We start from the raw sequence: 19,227 nt of genomic DNA on the forward strand, positions 1-19,227 counted from the left end.
TTGGTAAAGTTGCTGAGTTAATATTGTCACGACTGCAGTGATATAGCTGCTGAGAGGGAGCTGCTTTGGGCAGCTTTCCCAGTTGGCCTTCTGCCTGGGACCCCTCTGTCCCTTGAGCTTTCCTGCTGGGACCTCGCCTCTCTCTCAGATGGCCAGTGGTGGCCATCTGACAAACCCTTAGCTATATATTAACTGAGAAATAAAAAACAAGACACAAATTACCAAAACCAGAAAGGGAAAAATGGACTTCAAAGCTGACCTTACAGGGCACCTGGGGGGCTGAGTCGTTTAAGCGTCTGCCTTCAGCTCAGGTCATGATCCCAGGGTCCTGGGATTGAGTCCCATGTCGGGCTCTCTGCTCAGTAGGGAGTCTGCTTCTCCCTCTCCCTCTGCCACTCCCCCTGCTTGTGCTCTCTTGCCCTCCCTCTCTCTGTCAAATAAAAAAAGAAAAAGAAAAAAAAAAAAAAAAAAAGAAACCTGACCTTACAGAAATCAACATGGCTGTAAGAGAACATCCTGAACTACTTATAGGAATAAATTAGACATGGGGCAGCCCAGGTTGGCTCAGCGGTTTAGTGCTGCCTTCAGCCCAGGCCCAGGGCCTGATCCTGGAGACCTGGGATTGAGTCCCACATCAGACTCCTTGCATGGAGCCTGCTTCTTCCTCTGCCTGTGTCTCTGCTTCTCTCTCTCTCTCTCTCTCTCTCATGAATAAATAAATAAAATCTTTTTAAAAATGGAATAAATTAGACAACTTATTAAAGCAGATTAATTCTTAGAAAAACACAAATTACCAAAATTGACTCAAGAAGAAGTAGAATATCTTAATAAACCTGTAACAAGAAAACTAGTTTAATTAATTCAAATTAATTTAGTTTAGTTTAAAACTTTTTGCAAAAAAAAATCATGACCCCAATGACATCACTGGCCAATTTTGTCATTTAAAGAAGGAATATTAAAACATCAAAAATTATTCTAGAAAAGTGAGAAGGGAGCCTTCCCACCTCTTCAATGAGGCCATTGTCACCCTGATACCAAAGCCATACAAAGACATCACAAGAAAAAACTTTTTAGAATGATATCCAGTCTGATCATATTCACAAAATTCCTAAAGATTTATTTATTTTTTATTTTAAAGAGAGAGTGTGCCCACATGCAAGTGGATGGAAGGAGGGCTAGAGGGAGAGAGAATCTCAGGCAGATTCCTTGCTGAGTGCATAGCCCATGTTGGGCTCCATCTCAAGACCCCAAGATTATGACTTGAGCTGGGATTACATAGTTTTTAACTATGTCAAGAGCTGGACACTCAACCAACAGGGCCATCCCCTAGTCACAATATTTCTTAACAAAATATTACCAAGCTAAATTCAGCAATACATGAAAAGGATTATACACCATGACCATGTGAGGTTTATTCTTAGATAATTCTAATATCTGAAAATCAATTAATGTGATACAATAAAATATCATATATTCATCTCAATTCATGCAGAAAATAAAACATTTGGGAAATCTAGCACACATTCACAATAAAAAGTTCCAATGATGCAGGAGTAGAAGGAAAATGAAAGACTGAATGCTCCCCTCCTGACATGGGAACAAGGGAAGAAAACCTACTTCACCACTGACAAGTTTCAGAGAACTTGAATCCCTGGTCCATTAGTAGAAGGAATTTTAAGTTGCACAACCACTCTGAAAATTAGTTAAAGCAGTTTCTTAAAAACACCAAACCCCCCAAACTCTAAATATACACTTACCATAGAAATCCATAATCACATTTTCTGACATTTATTTCAGAGAACCATTTGCTAAAAAGACTATCTTTCCCCCATGAACTCCCTTGGCATCTTTGTGGAAAACCATTTGACTATCTATATCTGGATCTATGTCTATTCTTTTTTTTTTAAGATTTTATTTATTTATCCATTCATTCATTCATGCATTCATGAGAGACACAGAGAGAGAGAGAGAGAGAGAGAGAGAGGCAGAGACACAGGCAGAGGGAGAAGCAGGCTCCACACAGGGAGCTCAATGTGGGACTCAATCCTGGGTCTCCAGGATCACACCCGGGCCGAAGGCAGTGTTAACCGCTGAGCCACGCAGGCTGCCCTATGTCAATTCTTGATTCTGTCCCAAGGCAGCAATATCACACTACCCTGATTATTATAACTATATAATAAATCTCAAAATCAGGTTGTATAAGTCTTCCCTTTCTGTTATTGTTTTTCAAAGTTGTTTTGGTTAATCTAGGTCCTTTGTATTTTTTTTTCAAACTTAGAATTATCTTGTTAATTTCTACAAGAACTCCTTTTGGGGTTTTGATGGGGATTGGGTTGAACTATACAACAGTTTTGGGAAGAATTGAGCTTTAAGATCCATAAACAAAGTATATCTATTTATTATTTAGTCTTGGACTTTTTTTTCTGAGCACTGTTTTATAGTTTTCAGTGTATAAGTCATGCATATGTTTTGTTAAATGTATCCCTACGTAGTTCCTATTTTTGATGCTATTGTAAATAGCATTTTAAAATCTAAAATTTCCCATTTTTTGTTGCTGTTATATAAATAATTGATCTGTGTATATTTATCTTGTATCTCACCACTGTAGTAAATTCATTTAGTTCCTTTTTTGTATATTATGTAGGATTTATAGATTATGTAGGATTTTCTATATAGTCAGTCATGATGACTCCAAGTAAAGGTAGTTTTACGTCTTTCTTTCCAGTATGGATGTCTTTTACGGGAACACAAGTGGCGAGGGCAGACATTCTCATGTTGTTTCTGATTGCAGGCAGAAAGCATTCAGTCTTTCACTATGAAATATGTTGGTTGTTTTCTGCCTGTGCCCTTTCCCATGTTGAAGAAGTTCCCTCTCATTCCTACTTTGCCAAGGATTTTTAATTTTCACAGTTGGATTTTGCCAAATGCTCTTTCTGCATCTATTGAGATGATCGAACAGTTTTTATTTCCTAGTCTGTTAATGGGGTAAATTATATTGAACGATTTTGAACATTTAACCAACTGTGCATTCTTGGAGGATCCTACTTGGTTGTGATGTGTTGTCTTTTTATATATTATTTGATTCTCTAAAATTTTGCTACAGATTTTCACACGTTGATCTGTAGTTTTCATATCTTGTGTTTTAGTATGGTTTTGGGGTCAGAATAACGCTGGCCTTGTGGACTGCATTAGTTCACATGTTTGAGAGAGCTTATGTAGAATTGGTGCTATTTTTTCGTTAAAGATTTGGTTGGATTCCCCAGAGGTGCCTGGGTGGCTTAGTAAGCTAAGCATCTGACTTTTTGTTACAGCTCAGGTTGTGATCTCAGGGCTGTGGGATCAAGCCCTGCATTGGGCTTTGTGCTCAGCTCAGAGTCTGCTTGAGATTCTCTGTCTCCCTCTGCCCCTCCCCTGCTCACGCACATGAAGGGTTGTGCAAACCGCCCCCCCTCCCTCTCTCTCAAGAAAAAGAAAATTGGGCTGGATTCCCCAGTGAAGCTGTTTGGCCCTGCAGTTGGTGTGAGAATGTTTTTAACTACAAGTTCAGATACCTACAGGGTTACCCTAATGAACTCTTTCTTCCTGAGTAATCTTTGGTAGCTTTATTTCATGTAAGTTGTCAAACACATTGACATGAAATGTTTTATATTATTCTCTTATTTTAAAACATTTGTTGCATCTGTAAGAATATCACCTCTCTCATTCTTGATATTGGTAATTTATTGTTTCCTTCTCCCCCACCAAATTAGTGTGTCCAGAAGTTTTTCAATTTTATTCTCAGAGAACCAGTTTTTGGTTTCACTTATATTTTCTCTTGTTTATGTCTTAACAGTTTCTGCTTTTTATTATTTCCTCTCTTCTGCTTATTTAATGCTGAATTTGATCTTCTTTTATTTCCATTTTTGTAAGGTCAAAGCTGAGTGGGTCATTGACTTGAGTCCCTTCTATTTTTCTCTTAATAAGAGTTTTTGTACTATAAATTCCTTTCTGAGGATTGCTGAAAACTGTATTCCTAAAATTTAGATATACTGCAGGGTTTTTTTTTTCACTCAGGTCAAAATATTTTATGCTTTTCTTTTTTACATCTTCCTTGACCCACAGGCTGTTTTTAGAAGTGCATTATTTAGTTTCCAAGTATTTTGGTGATTTTCCAGATATCCTTCTAGCATTTATCTCTAATTTAACTCTGTTGTGATCAGAGAACATGCTTTGTGTGATTTAAGTTATTTTCCACTTATTGACACCTGTTTTATAGCCCAGAACATGGTATCTTCTGGTCTAAGTTCCTTGTGCACTGGAGAAGAACACGGTTCTGCTGTTGCTGGAGGAAGTGCTTATAAACATCCAGCGGGTGAGTGGTTGGTCAGAGAGCTCAAGCCTTCTGTGAAACTCCTGATCACTGTCATGATTCATCCTTTCTCCTCGAGGGTTTCAATCTGGCCTGACTTCCTTCTGCCTGAACAACGTAAAACAACACAGCCTGTGCTGCAGGTCTTTTGGGGACGAATTCTTTCAGTTTTATCTAAAACAGTGTTTGGTTTGACTTAGTCTTCAAATTACTTTTGCTGGGTTAAAAACATGGGGTGTCAGCCCCGCCATTGCCCTCAGGGCTTCAAGGATGTGTGGCTCTGCCTCCCACTTGTTTCTGGAAGAATTACACAGTCATTTTTTTCTGAGTCCTTGTGTATGTAACACGTTTTACTTCCGACTGTTTTTGAGATTTCCCAATGTCACTGATTTGAGCAATCTGTTTATGACTTGTCTTGCGCTCTTCTCCCCCCCACCCCCCTTCTCTTCCTGCTGGGGCTGACTGAGCTTCTGAGACCTCTGGGTCTAGTGTGGACACCGAGGGGCTTGGGAGCGTCTACAGCTTGCAGAATGTGTAGCGGCCTCCCTGCCCCCTGTCCCCTGGGTGCCAGGGCTACTTCCTAGCTGCCTCCAGACACTGACAAATGTCCTCAAGGATAACATCACCCCCAGCTGGAATTACTGGCTTAGAGTTTTTATCAAATTTGGAAATTTTGCTGTGTTACTTTTTCTGTAATACTCTCTTCCTCTGCTCTCCTGGGGGATGCCAAACGGTTGTGCTCCAGTGACCGGGGCCGCCCCTGGCTCATTGATGCAGCCCTGATGTCAGTCTTTTCACTTCATGTTTCACTTTGGATAGTTTCCACTTCTGTTTCTTCAAGTTTATCCATCTTTTCTTCCGTGTTATCCAATCTTGTATGAATCCCATCCAGTGTATTTTCATCTTGAATAACTCGATTTGGGTTTTTTCATATTTCCCCTCTCTCTCCTAACATGTTTGCTCCATGAGGAATATGCTTATGATCATTTATTCAATATTCTTATCTGCTAATCCTTATATCTGTGTCATTACTATTTTTAATTTTTACATTTTTTATTAGCTGACTTTTTCCTTGCAGTGCCATACACAGTGAGGCTCACCTTGTCGGGCAGGAGCTACTTTTTGGTTTCTGTGAACATTAGTGGGTCTTCCTTGGGAATGCATCTGAGTCCCTTGGAGTGGTCTGAATTTTCAAGGCTGGCTCTTAAGCAATATTTTCTGGGGCCAGAGCACTTTTATTTTAGGGCTGATCCTGCCGCACCCCCAAGGAATGCCCCTCCCAGCACCCTGCCCTGTGGGGAGAAGCATGTCTTCTCCTCTGCCTGGTGGAGCAGAGATGGCTCCCGGCCCCACAGACCTTGGTGACATCCCGGCCCCTTGCTGGTGGCTCCCTCTGCTCACATACCACTCAGAGTTCAGCACTCCAGGTGACCCTCCACCCCTCAGAACTCACTCCTCTCCCTGCCTTCTACCCTGCAAAGCCCAAGCACATGGTTGCCTCTGACTCAGGTGGACCACCTGCCTTCCAGGGGGCACCCTGGCTGTCTCCTCAGTAAGCTGTGGTCACTGCCCTTCACCTGCGAGCCAGTGTCAGAAAGCAATTGTTTCCTAGACTTCATCTGTTCTTATGTTTACTCTGCTTTAGAAGCAGAAATCATTCTTTAAATACTTAATTTTGGGTCACCTGGGTGGCTCAGTGGTTGGTTGAGCATCTGCCTTTGGCTCAGGGTGTGACCCCGGGGTCCTGGGATCAAGTCCCACATGGGGCTCCCCATAGGGAGCCTGCTTCTGCCTCTGCCTGTGTCCCTGTCTCTCTCTGTGTCTCTCATGAATAAATAAAAACACTAATTTTAACTTTAATTTCTACATGACTTTTTAAAACTGTTTCCTATTTCCACCTTTAAATATATTTATATTAGAACTATGTAGCTTCTAAGCACAATTTTAAAAGTGTGCATGGTTTTCAAAAATCTGTCAGCTTTAGTATTTTTGCTTAAATGCCTAAAATTAACAAGGGGAGTGTCTGATCAGGTTTTGGCAGACTTTAGTATAGGAAATAAATTGTGAGTATTTGTAGGTTAAACAGTTATCTCTCTGCAGGTTAATATACCCCATGTTCAATGTCCAACTTCCATGTAAGAATTCTAGATGAATTCTGCAGTAACGTGCACCTCCTTTCTGAGACACACGCAGCTAGCTGCCTTCCTTCCTAGCGGCATCTGGAGCTGCACTTACTGTACCCGATGGGCTGATGGCTGGCCTCACTTGATGCAGGAGAGGCACGTTCGGCTTTGAAGCACAACACAAAGACTCGGGTCCCTACTACTTTAAAGCTCCAAACTACACATTTCCTTTTAAGCTAAAATAAGATGCAGTGTTTTTGTGAGGGTTTTAATACGTGCAGCTGGAATATGATTCGTTTTTGAAGACTACAGACAATAAGGAAACAAAAATAAATCAAAGGAGCAGTCACTGCCTGACCATCTTAGGGTGGTAGGTGGTGTGCGAGCGAGCTCTCTCCGTCCCCCAATTACTAGTTTGTACATTTTCCCCGTTATCGTGTCTGTCTAGATTTTGGGAAGCAGAGAGAAGTATGAAACTTTTAATCAGGGTGGCACTCCAAGGTGTTGATGACAATGGTAACAAACCCCCTGGGCCCAAACAAAATTCGGTTCGGATGGTGGATATTTTGCTCAGTAAGAGCCATTGGCAGAACTTACTGGAAACACAATCTCTATGTTGGTAGCTTGACTAGTCCTGTGAGTACTGTCTGAAAGGCCGGGTGTTGTAAGTGAGACCCAGAGGACCCTCCCCATCGGGGCTGCTCCTCTCCAGATTCAGACGTAGAACCTGAGGAGGTTAGCCTTTCCCTGATCTGCAGGGAAACCTGGTTCCTCTCAGACTTTGCTAAGACTAGAGTCATTTGGAATTCAAGTTTTATGCTGGGCCTGGTTGTTTTCCTCCTTAGTCCCTTGGTCTTATGGGATCAATAAAAGCTAGGTAGCATGGTTATAAACTAAATCTGTGTATTAAGTTCCTTCTCAGAGTCACTGAGAAGAAGGGTCCTATGTTATAAATGCAGCACGTGGGGGATCCCTGGGTTGCTCAGAGGTTTGGCACCTGTCTTCGGTCCAGGGTGTGATCCTGGAGTCCCGGGATCAAGTCCTACATCAGGCTTCCTGCATGGAGCCTGCTTCTCCCTCTGCCTGTGTCTCTGCCTCTCTCTGTGTGTGTCTCTCATGAATAAATAAATAAATAAAATCTTAAAAAAAATAAAAAAAATAAACGTGGCACGTTAGGCAGTAAATCCAGTGAAGGGAGAGAAACAACTTGTTCACTTCCTCTGCCGCAAGCAGTCCACAGCAGTCATGAGTGTGGGGCGCCCCGCGGGCTTCAGCAAACCTGACCAACCACTGAGAGTGAGGAATCCCTCTCATCACTCAGTCCCCCGCATCTGTGACCCCGGTCTGACCGTCATCACCTCCTGTGACCCCGGTCTGACCCTCATCACCTCCTACTTTCTTCTCCAACTTTTGAGCCTAAACTCTTCAGCTTGGACTATCAATACAGAAAACAGGCAAGGGTAAGCAGGCCTCAGTGAAGGTCTCGCGCAGCTTGCAACCCTGGGAAGATCCCTGAGACCTGAGGGGTCCGGGGCTGCCTCAGCGCCTTCGAGCCTCCTTCCAGGTTCCTCGGAGACGCACACTCTCCCGCAGCCCTGCTCGTCATTAGGACTGACATTAGTATGTCAGTCGGTCCTGCCAGGGTCCTGTCCCCTGAGGAGGTGGGGGACAGGCTGGGACATAGGAGCCCCTAAGGCACCCCCCACCCGCTCCCAAACTGCTCCTGGCAGTGGAGATGCTGAGACCGAGGGAGGAAGAGACAGGGGACAAGCCAACACGGCACCAGAATTGGAGGCCACACGCTCCTGGTGAGATCTCGTAAAGATGATGGTGACCACCCTCTGAGCCCCATTCCCTGCGCTCACCCTACAGCCTTTGTCTCTCTTCCCTCTTCTCACCTGCATTTAATAAATGCTCACTCACCCTTGGGTGTCACGGGATGGCTCTTCAGCTCCGGGAGATGTGGCCCCCGCGGCCCTGTAACACCCAGCCCATTGGAAGCTGAAGGGCCAGGCAGTGAAGGCGGCGTGTATCTGGTCTTCAGGTCTGGTGAAGTGGTTTCCCAATTGTGCAGCCTTCACTCCGAGCTCATCTCTGCCCCGTGTTTTCTCACGAAAGTCTACGGTTTGTTATCCTCTGACTTTATTGACTTTAGTAACAAGAGTCAAACCCTGAGCTCTGCCCTGTTTCTCTCCTCCTCAGGGGGAGGCTGACTAGAAGTCTGACCTTCAGGTTAGTGAGGGGCGCTCAGCCTCCTGTGCTCCCCTGGCCCGTCTAACCCCGGCTCCCCTGGGCCACACCACTCCGCTGTGCTGTGACCCTGTCCAGGTCCTCCCTCCACGGCTTCCCCCGTCTGGCCCCCCATAGAGCGTGCGCTGTGCCCCAGGTCCTGGCCCCCAGGAGCAGTGACCCTTTCTGAGCGAGTGTCCCCGGAATTCCGTGTGGGCTCTGTCCACTTCCATGAAGTGTCTGGGCCTAGCCCCCAGCAGAAGCTGGTGGGAAGCAGTCGGTGCACCCTACTCTTTCACCTTGGCCGTCAGCTGGGGTCTGGCTCCCTAACTGCTTCCACTTTGGGAGCAGTTCCCCTCTGTTCCCAGGACCTCCCGTCATCCTGGAGGGACACTGCCACCTTCTGACACCTCCAGAGCCCACACAGATGGCACCGTGGCCTCAGTTTCTCAGGCCTTGCCCCATGACACGGCCCCTCGCCCGCGGGCTTCTCGTGGGAGCAGGCCTGCCCTGACTGCCATCCTCAGGCCCCTTAAGAAACAAAAGCCAACTGAGGAAATCTGAGGATCTGATTGACTCTACTCAACAATTGGCGAATTGGGAAGCATCCCGTCTAGCAACTGGGAAGGAGCAGCAAGGGGGCTACAAACAGGAAAGACTTCTACAGGCAGGACAGAGTCACACAGAACATTTCAGGCAAGGCCACTTCCTTTTGGGGGACAAGAGGGTCTTCTTAGGTGCAGGACCTCATGGCGCTGGCTGGGGAGTCCCGCACCAACACTCGACACTGAGGAGGATGCCACTGCAATCAGGGTGGGTACTAAGTCCTGGTGGTGACGGCGGGCGGGGGGTGGGGGCAGCACAGGGGACACCTCAACAGTACTCAGCTCACGCTGTCCTCTGCACCAGCCCGCCCTGACTGCCTGTTTGCTGGTGGCCACCACCAAGTGAGGAGAAGCTTTGCCTTCTCTGAGTGTTTAGAGCAGCGTTGACAAAGTCTCCACAAAGGACCAGGTAGTAGATGTTTGGGCACCGAGGGCCACACAGTCTCTGTTGCAAGTACTCAAGTTGTCCCTTTACTGCCAAGCGGTGTAGACAACTCATGGATGGGTGTGGCCGTGTTCCAATAAGTATTCATAAACACTGAAATCTGAATTTCATATAATTTATGTGTGCCATGGAACCTTCTTCTTTTAATCTTTTCAACCATTTCTAAATGTAAGAGCCACTTTAGTGGGGGATGTGGCAGCAAAACAGGAGGCAGGCCAGCTGTGCTCTGGAGGAAGAAGCCACAGAGGAGACACAGAGCAGGAGCACGGGTGTCCCACTATCCAAAAGGAGAGGGCTACCCCGAAACTCCTGAAAATTTCCCAGACTCAAAAACTAACCCCTCTAAGCCCTTTTTGATGCTTTAGGGACACATCTTGCTAACAGATGCATAAAGCATATGGAGACACAGTTCAAAGCTCCGGCGGCCAGATGCTGATGTGCTGAGTGTGGTTCCCCAGGAGCTGGCAGGGCCATCCTCGGTGGTCGCTGCAATACAAACATGGAAAGCTATTTTTGAGTCTTGATTTTTTTTTTTCCTAAAAGTGACAGTTATTTTCAGGTTTCTTTTCATCAGTGAAAGCAGGTACTGATGTAGGTCTTTGGTAAAAGCAGAGTGGCCTACTGTAAACTATTTAAACGTGGGGACTTGGGACACCTGGGTGGCTCAGTGGTTAAGCATATGCCTTCGGCTCCGGGCATGATCCCGTGGTTCCGGGATCGAGTCCAACATTGGGCTCCCCTCATGGAGCCTGCTCCCTCTGCCTATGTCTCTGCCTCTCTCTCCGTGTCTCTCATGAATAAATCAATAAAATCTTTAAAAAATAAAATAAAACATGGGGACACCTATGTATAAACGATCTGTCCACCTGGGAAAGGACAGGTTCTTACAGCTCCCTCCCCAACCAGGCTCCTGGCAGGGGCTGCCGCTCTGCCCCTCTATGCCTCACCAGGAGCTGCCCACATCCGTCAAACAGAATTCAGATGGGGGGCTCCCTGCCTTACAGCCCTCAGCGCCCACTGTGGGGCTCTGGGTCCTGTCCTCAAGAAAAACTCTGGCTGTACATGTAGGGTACAGCCTAAAGGTTGGGGGGTTAATCAGACAGCAGTCTGGTTGCCTGGAACAGGGTGAGCCTGGACTCTGGGGAGGGAGGCCATGATGCAGATGGCGTATTCAAGTAGTTTGTGTATTTAAGATGTTCTTCTGTGGATTTAGAGCTTGTTATTTTATTTTATTTTATTTTATTTACTTATTTTTTAAATTTTATTTATTTTATTTTATTATTTTATTTATTTTATTTTATTTTATTCATTCATGAGAGACACAGAGAGAGACGCAGATACATAGGCAGAGAGAGAAGCAGGCTCCATGCAGGGAGGCTGAGTAGGACTTAATCCCGGGATCACAACCTGAGCCAAAGGCAGACGCTTACCCACTGAGCCCCCCAGGTGCTCCTAGAGCTTGTTATTTTCAAGGTAACCTTCCTAAAGGTTTATTTTCATCCACCTTAGGTTAAATACACAGACTTTGGCTGATCTTAAAAGGAGGAAAAGGGCTGTTCAAACAGGAGCTAATGGTAGCAAATGCTCATAAACCATGCTGGTCGTAAAGCCCGAGTTTCTAATGGATGAAAGTTCTAGTTGGTATCCTATAAACTTGTATAATAATAATGACTACCAGGAATAAAAATCAGGAACTATACCTGCTGAACTGTTTAGTTGGATCATTATAGAAGCAATCAGAAAGCTATGATTATTTGTAGGTGACGAGAATGTGTATCTGGAAAGCCCATGAGAACCAAACCTAATAATAAGCAGGTGAATTCAGGAAGGTTATATGGTGCAACATTAACAGATGGGCACTGATAGTTTTATAATATGAATAACAGGTTTAATACATTAAACATCCCATTTACAAGAGTGGACTTAAAAAAATACCTAATTGGAAACTTAACAAAAATGTGCAAGACCATGTAGTAAAGGATTGACTCAGTGGGTGTGGGGTGCTCAAAACAATGGCCCTTGACTGGCTCTTGGCAGATAACCTCTGAGCCTTTGGAATATCTGGTCTCATAAGAATGTCTTTACTTCCCTGGAGTCTTGGGCAGTGCTAGATCCTTGATGCTAACAACATGATTTATGGGGCCTGCCTGTTTCTGTTTGCTTGGGGCTCTGCACCTTGCTGTCAATCTGGTCTCTGGAGCAGCTGGAGCCAAGTAGTTAGGGTGCCGCATGCCTACATGACAGACCTCCAGCCAAATTCCTGGGCACCAAGCCTCCAGGGTTACCTTCCCTGGTTGGCAACACTTTGCACATGTTGTCACTTATCATTATGGAGAATTAAGTGCTGTCCTGGGAGAGAACAACTGGAAGCCTGTGTCTGGTTTTCCTGGATTTCCCCTTTTTATTTTTCTTTGCTGATTTCAATCTGTATTTGTTACCTATAATAACTCATAACTGTGACATAACAGTTTTCCTGGGTCCTATAAGTCCGTTTAGCAAATCATCAAAACCGAGGGAGGCCTTGGGGACCCGTGACACAGTTGGTGCCTTAAGTGGGGTTTGCTGTACTAATCCTAGCTTACTGAAACACAGTGAAAGTGTTCTTTGGGAAAAGGAAGAGTGAGTTTAGCCTTTGGTAGCTACTGAGTCAGGGTATGAAACAGTAGCTGTGCTGAGATCAATTACTAGACATAAAAGTTACCAATGGAATTTAGGACTAATAGAACCAACTCCCAAGAAGCGGCCTCACTAGAGATATAAGAGAATGCAAAACAAGAAGAAACAAGCTATATATATAACTCTTTGGTTGTTGTTGTCTGCACAGAGTGCGGGTGGTCCTTTCTGAAGCCTGACAAAGATGGCAGAAGTGGAGCAGAAGAAGTGCATCTTTCACCAGTTCACTTACTGCAGCATGGACCTTGGCCAGCTGTTGGACATATTTCCTGAGCAGCTGATCCAACTGTACAGTGCCCAGCAGTGGTGGATACTGAACTGGGGTTTACAGAGGAAGCAGCCCTCACTGCTGAAACACTTGTCCAAGGCCAAGAAGGAAGCTCCTCTCATGGAGAAGCCTGAGGTGGTTAAGACACACCTGTGGGACATGATCATGCTGCCCAAGATGGCGGCCAGCATGGTTGGTGTCTATTACAGCAAGATCTTCAACCAGGTGGAAATCAAGCCTGAGATGATTGGCCACTACCAGGGTGAGTTCTCCAACACCTGCAATCCTGCGAAGTACGGCAGGCCTGGCATCAGGCCACTCACTCCTCAAGGTTCATCCCTCTCAAGTATCCTATTTGGCCAATAAAGACACAGACTTTTCTAAAGAAGGAGGAGGAGGAGGAGAGGGAGGAGGAGGGGAAGGAGAAGAGGAAAGGATGTGAAGGAGAGTGTTTAATGGGGAACCTCACGCCAAACTTGGATTTCTGCTGATCCGAGCTACAGCTGCTAGCTTCTGGAATGCTACCAAAGAGGGAGACTATGTTGGAACAACAGATAACAAGCACTTCTAAGACTTCTGGCCACCAAGAAGGTAGTCCAGGTGGCTGGGGGACAAAATTAAGAAATTATTGAAACTGAGGAGTATAATGTGATGGAATTGTCCCATTGTGTGGATTAGGGTCATCACCTTTCCCTTTTTGGTCTTACCAAAAAGATAATTAGAATAATGAGAGTTGGGGAATGACAAAGAGGATAGTCAAGGGACTTTCCACAGCAGCATGGAAATCTTTGAACTGTTATTAATAAAGCAGACTTCAGTGGGATTGAAACAAATATCTTCATGCAGCACTAGTGGAGGTTGGGTGTACCGATGGGACCTTATGCAGTCCCCCCACAGTGAAAATCCCTAAAAGAGTCCTATTTACTCTAGTTTGGAGGAATTGGAAAAGCCAGAAGGCAGATGACAATGAGAAATATGGGCTGGAATCACTAAGGGTAACAGTCCAGCAAATTATTTGAGATCAGGGTTATTGAAAGAGTCAGGGTCTTTTGACCCAATCTCCAGCTAGGGGCCCAAGGCCATCTGCATCTGTGTGGGTAAGATAACTGGGTATTGGAGAACGAATTTTTCTAGGACACTTTGATGGGAGACCCCAATGCACTGTGATTCCCAATCCTGGTGGTGAGGTCCTGATGGGGCTACAGTTAGATGGGAAGGCTATGAAGATGCAGTGATTGACAGGTTGATGGGGTTATGGTGTCAGTTTGGAGGAAAATTGGAATATGTATATAGACTTTATGTGAAGTGGTTGCATTTCCTTTACCTAAATGTGCTAATTGATAGATGTTATGTCTGATTAGGAGTTATTTTTTCTATCCCCAATACTGAAAAACAAGACAACTGGACATGTTAATGGAACCCATGGAATTGCTTGAGCCCATAGAACTTGTTAATTCGAAACAGTATACAATACTGTTTTGTCCCAAATACTGGGGACAAAAGAGATTCCCGCTTTAACTAATGACATAGTAGAAACTGGAGTGATGGCACAAGTTCTCTGCACAATAGTGCTGTGTGGTCCATGGAGAAGGAGGATGGCTCTAGGAGATGAGCCTAGACGGGAGCTATGGCAAAAGGACATGAGTGCCACCCAGTGGCAGCCACAGGGATTTTGGACCAGAACATTTCCAGATTCGGAGACAAGATCTACGCTGTTTGAGATAAGGCTACTAGCTTGCCATTGGGCATTAATTGAAACCGCCCCATGACTGAAGGTGTAAAATAATCCTGAAACCTGAAATACCCATAATATGTTGGATGGATGTCAGAGACACCCTTCAATAAGGAAGGCAGTACCCGGAAGTGCTCCACACAACATGGAATGGTTTACACAGGAGCACGCTGCTGCAGGTACAAGGAGGTGCTCATACTCATTTGCAGGTGGGCCAACTTTGGAACCGCCTCAGGAGCAGCTGGGTCTGCAGGTCTCTATTCACCAACAAACAGCTGTCTGGTTTACAGACGGCAGCTCAGGGTCCGGCTTCCCACTAACGTCCTGGTTGGAAGGTCAGTGCACTACAGTTGAGTGCTGGAGACCCTCTGGTGTTGCATGCATCAACTCTGCTGAATTGCATGGTGCTCACCTTGGTGGAAGAACTGAACATTAACCAATAAATGTCACTCCGTGTGGGTTTTTACTGACTGAGGGGCTGTGGCCAATGTTTCAGCCACATGGTCAGGCAGGTGGGCCATGGAAAACTGGACTGTTAAAGAGAGGTCCGTGTAAACACGGCCCTATGAAATCACACAAAAGTAGGACACGTCAATGCCTGTATGAAGATCCATTCCCAGGATTGGATGGTTATCAGAAGGGGCACGTGGATGCTCTGGTGAGCTCACTTGCGAGGGTGGACTCATGCGTCTGCTCCAGAAACCTGACGAGGTCCAGCCGCAGCCTGCAACCTGGTGACCTCACTGTGGTCACACCATGTGATGTGACCAGGACTGCCCTCTGTCCCAGTGGAACCCCAGTGGTGTGACTGTTGGGCTACATTTCCTGAAAGTGTGGGAGCCGCTGCCTGCCGGGCCACTGTGCGGCCCTCCAACTCCCAGCAGACGACTGCCACTCGACCTCAAATGGTGGTGATGGGACAGAGAGGTCCCTGGTAATCATGGACACAGGCAGCAGAGTCATAGCTGATGTGACACGTGCACACAGTCACCGTTTCCTGGGGTGGACAGCTGAAGGACAGAATAGGGACCCAGGGGGTTCCTGACAGGGCTGAAGCAATGGGGATCATGTGGGGGGTGCCGATGCCCTTGGGGGGCCACCCGCCCTGAATAAGGCAGGCAGCAGGAGGCCTTGTGGCCTAGACAGACTAAATTGAATCTCGACATGGCCACCACTTGTCTTCTGTTGAGAATGTCCTCTGTGATTCTTACTAGATTTGGTCATTAACAAAGAACCACGGGCATCCTGTGATGTGGTCCGCCTCGTTGGTGAATCAACTGCCCCGTGTAGGTAAGTAACACAGGTTCTGGTGATCAAACTTATAGGAAAATTGACTGAAAGCCTCCTCAGGATGCCTTGGTGATGAGCAATGAGGACTTCAGGCAGGGGGCGGGGTGTGGGGGTTGGCCAGGAAAGGGCTACTCTAGGGGGGTCGGAACACCCAAGTCCTGCACACTTCAGAGGCCCCCAACTTTGTGTCTTGCAGCCTTGCTGCACTCGACAACCTCCCACAGGCACCTTCTATGGAGCCTTCGTCCTTCTTGTTTCTGTAGAACAGGTAGTAATGACACCACCTCCATTTATGGTGCTAGTGGCTTGAGTCTTCTCTCTTTTTATCCTAGTCCTCTTAGCTGAGAGTTTGTCAGATGTGTTGATCTTTTAAAGAACCACCTTTTGGGGGCACTTGGCTGGCTCAGTTGATGAGACTCTTGGTCTCAGGGTGGTGAGTTCCAGCCCCATGTTGGGCTTAGAGATTTCTTAAAAACAAAATCATTAAAAACAACTTGAAGAACCAACTTTGGGTTTCACTCACTTTCTTTCCCATTCTTCCATTCTCTGTTTTGTTTCTCTCCATTCTTGTCTTTAATGTTTCCTTCCTTCTATGAGCTTTGAGTTCAGTTGGTTCTTCTTTCTCTAGTTCCTTAAGACATGCAGTTTGTTGTTTTTTTGAGACTCTTGTTCTTTGATGTGTGGCTGTCCAGCTGTACATCTCCATCATGGCATTGGTGCCGTGCCCAGTGGTCTCTGAACACCATGTTTGTTTTCATCTGTCTCAAGATATTGATTTCCCTTGTGATTTATCTTTGAGTTATTGGTTGTTTAAAAGTGAGTTGTTTAATTTCCAGATGGTTGTGACAATTAGTTTACATTATTGATTGAGTTTCATCCCATTTAGAATGAAAAAGATACTTTCTATGATTTTAACCCTTAAAAATTTACTAAGACTTATTATTGCCCCTTGGCTGATGCTGATCCACATCGTCTTTCTATAATATACACTAACCATGTGCATAACAGTGTTTCCTCTTGAATCCTTGAACCTGAACGTATCATGGGAACCCCCCCAACACAAAGACCTATACATTTTTTTTTAAGCGACATAAAAACAACAACAACGTGTGAACAAAGAGGAAACTACCAAGTTCTTGGACAGGAAGACTCAAAGGAATAAAAATGCCAAGCCCCTCTGAGTTATTTCCTAGATTAACTCAGCTCTGATTTAAAAAAAAACAAACGCTATTAGGAATTGTTGTTTGTTATTTTAAGCCTACAAAGATGATTTTAAAATCTAAATTGGGGGTGGGAGAGGAAAAACAAGAGCAGCCAGGACATTTTTGAAAAAGAACAGCAACTGGGGACCTCAGACATCAAAACACAGCATAGTGCTTAGTACCTAAGACAATGTGGAATAGACAGCCAAATGGAACAGAACAGTCAGAAAATAGTCCCGGATACACACAGAATTTAGAATACAATAAAGGTTGCATTTCAAATCCATATGCTGCTAGAGAAATTACGTTTTCAAGAAAAAAAGTGAATTCATATATCATGCCATATACAGAGGATACACTACACATGAATCTAAGATTTAAATGAAAAAAATCATAAAGCTCACTGTGCTATGACCTGGTATGGACACAGCTTTTCTAATGATGTCACAGAGCCTGGAAGCTCTGAACAGAAAGACTCAATACCTTTGGCTACATCAAAGTGAGATACTACTTGGCAAACATCCCATAAAGTTGAAGGACACGACAAACTTGGAAAATGTACAACTTATTTTATACTTAAAGGGCTATATCTTTAATAAGCAAGAGTTCCTATAAATCCATGGAGACTAATACCCAATGGAAAACTGGACAAAAGACATGACTAGGGGTCCCTGGGTGGCACAGCGGTTTGGCGCCTGCCTTTGGCCCAGGGCGTGATCCTGGAGACCCGGGATCGAATCCCACGTCGGGCTCCCGGTGCATGGAGCCTGCTTCTCCCTCTGCCTGTGTCTCTGCCTCTCTCTCTCTCTCTGTGACTATCATAAATAAATAAAAATTAAAAAAAATAAAAATATAAAAAAAAGACATGACTATTCTTAGTGCCTGAGTGGTTTGGTTGGCTTGCACCTCCGCCGTTTGCTGTGCTTTGGGCCGGCCCTGGTCCAAGGAGGGTGAGAGAGTTTTGAGGCCAACTTGAAACCATTCTGCAGACTAGTGTTAGTCGTAGGTGATTTGCAGCCTGAAGCAGCTACTCAGCTGAGCCCAGGCTGTGTCCACCATAGTAGACAGTTGATCTCCAGACCTACAAGCAAGAAAGACTCACTTGCTGTGACCCCAGGAGTCTGGGGATGGTATGTTAATCAGTAATACCGTGGCAAGAGCTGATAAATGTATCTGTGAGAACACACTATGAGAATTCACCGCAGTATTTTTTTTGTTTCTTTGTAAAAGCAGTAGATTGAAAACCTAAATGTCATCCATCAAGAGGTGACTGGGGGTCACCTGGGTGGCTTAGTGGTTGAGCATCTGCCTTGGGCTCAGGCGTGATCCTGGCGTCCCAGGATTGAGTCCTGCATCGGGCTCCCTGCGTGGAACCTACTTCTCCCTCTGCCTGTGTCTCTGCCTCTTTTTCTGTGTCTCTCATGAATAAATAAATAAATCTTAAAAAAAAAAGAGGTGACTGGATTAATTAACCCATCCATAAATGGGTGTGCCTGCAACAAAAAAGATTAAAGAAGCTCCATGATTACTGGTACTGAAAGGTCCCCAAGATATCTGCCCAGTGATAAAAGGAAAGCACAGTGTTGTGTAGGGTACATGAATATCTGTGTGAAAAAGGGAAGGGGGAAATGATTAAATCGTATCAAGTTGTGTATACCTACCCTGAGACAATCTCTGGAAAAATAGAGTAATAACAGTGTTTCCTGATGGAGGGATAGGAGCTAGGTGAACAGAGGGACACAGGGAGATGTTAAAACTGAAGTTATTTGTAAATGGAGTACAAAAAATAAATCTAGCTAATAAACTTATTTTTAGTAAAATATGAGAAAAATTATAAGTGAAAAGGCCAGGGGGAATTTTTCCACAGTAGACCTTTTAAAAAATTAAAACAATTAATATTTGAAGCATATCAACTAGCCAATTAATTTTTGCAAACTCCACCTACAAATAACTCTAGTTTTAATAAGTATCTGTTCAGTAAATTCTGGTGTGCAGCTCAAAAGAATACTGTACCACAAGTCAAAGCTTATTTATCTGGGAGAAATGACCAAGTAACAGTGACAAAACAGTTTACGCAAGTCTGTTTCATTTCCACTTAACTTTGAATGCTTAAGTTTTTCACTGGTTGGAAATTATAATATTTCAGGGAGCATCAGTAACTATGCTGATTTCTTCTACATATTCTAGAAAGCTTTTGTGATTTTTGAGAATGCATAATTTCTTATCCATGTGTCTGAACTACCGATTTTCTTTTTTATTCTACAATTTTTTTCACTTGGGTTTTTGATCTAGAAGAGATCCTCAATATAATT

The 19,227-nt window shown here is 44.7% G+C and overlaps 1 pseudogene; it reads left to right on the top strand.

The window, feature by feature from the left end:
• The first annotated feature begins 12,574 nt into the window (after positions 1-12,574).
• Positions 12,575-13,182, top strand: LOC112908873 (small ribosomal subunit protein uS19 pseudogene; annotated as a pseudogene).
• Positions 13,183-19,227: the final 6,045 nt, after the last annotated feature.

Source organism: Vulpes vulpes, chromosome 1, assembly GCF_048418805.1.
Source record: "Vulpes vulpes isolate BD-2025 chromosome 1, VulVul3, whole genome shotgun sequence".
NCBI lineage: Eukaryota > Metazoa > Chordata > Mammalia > Carnivora > Canidae > Vulpes > Vulpes vulpes.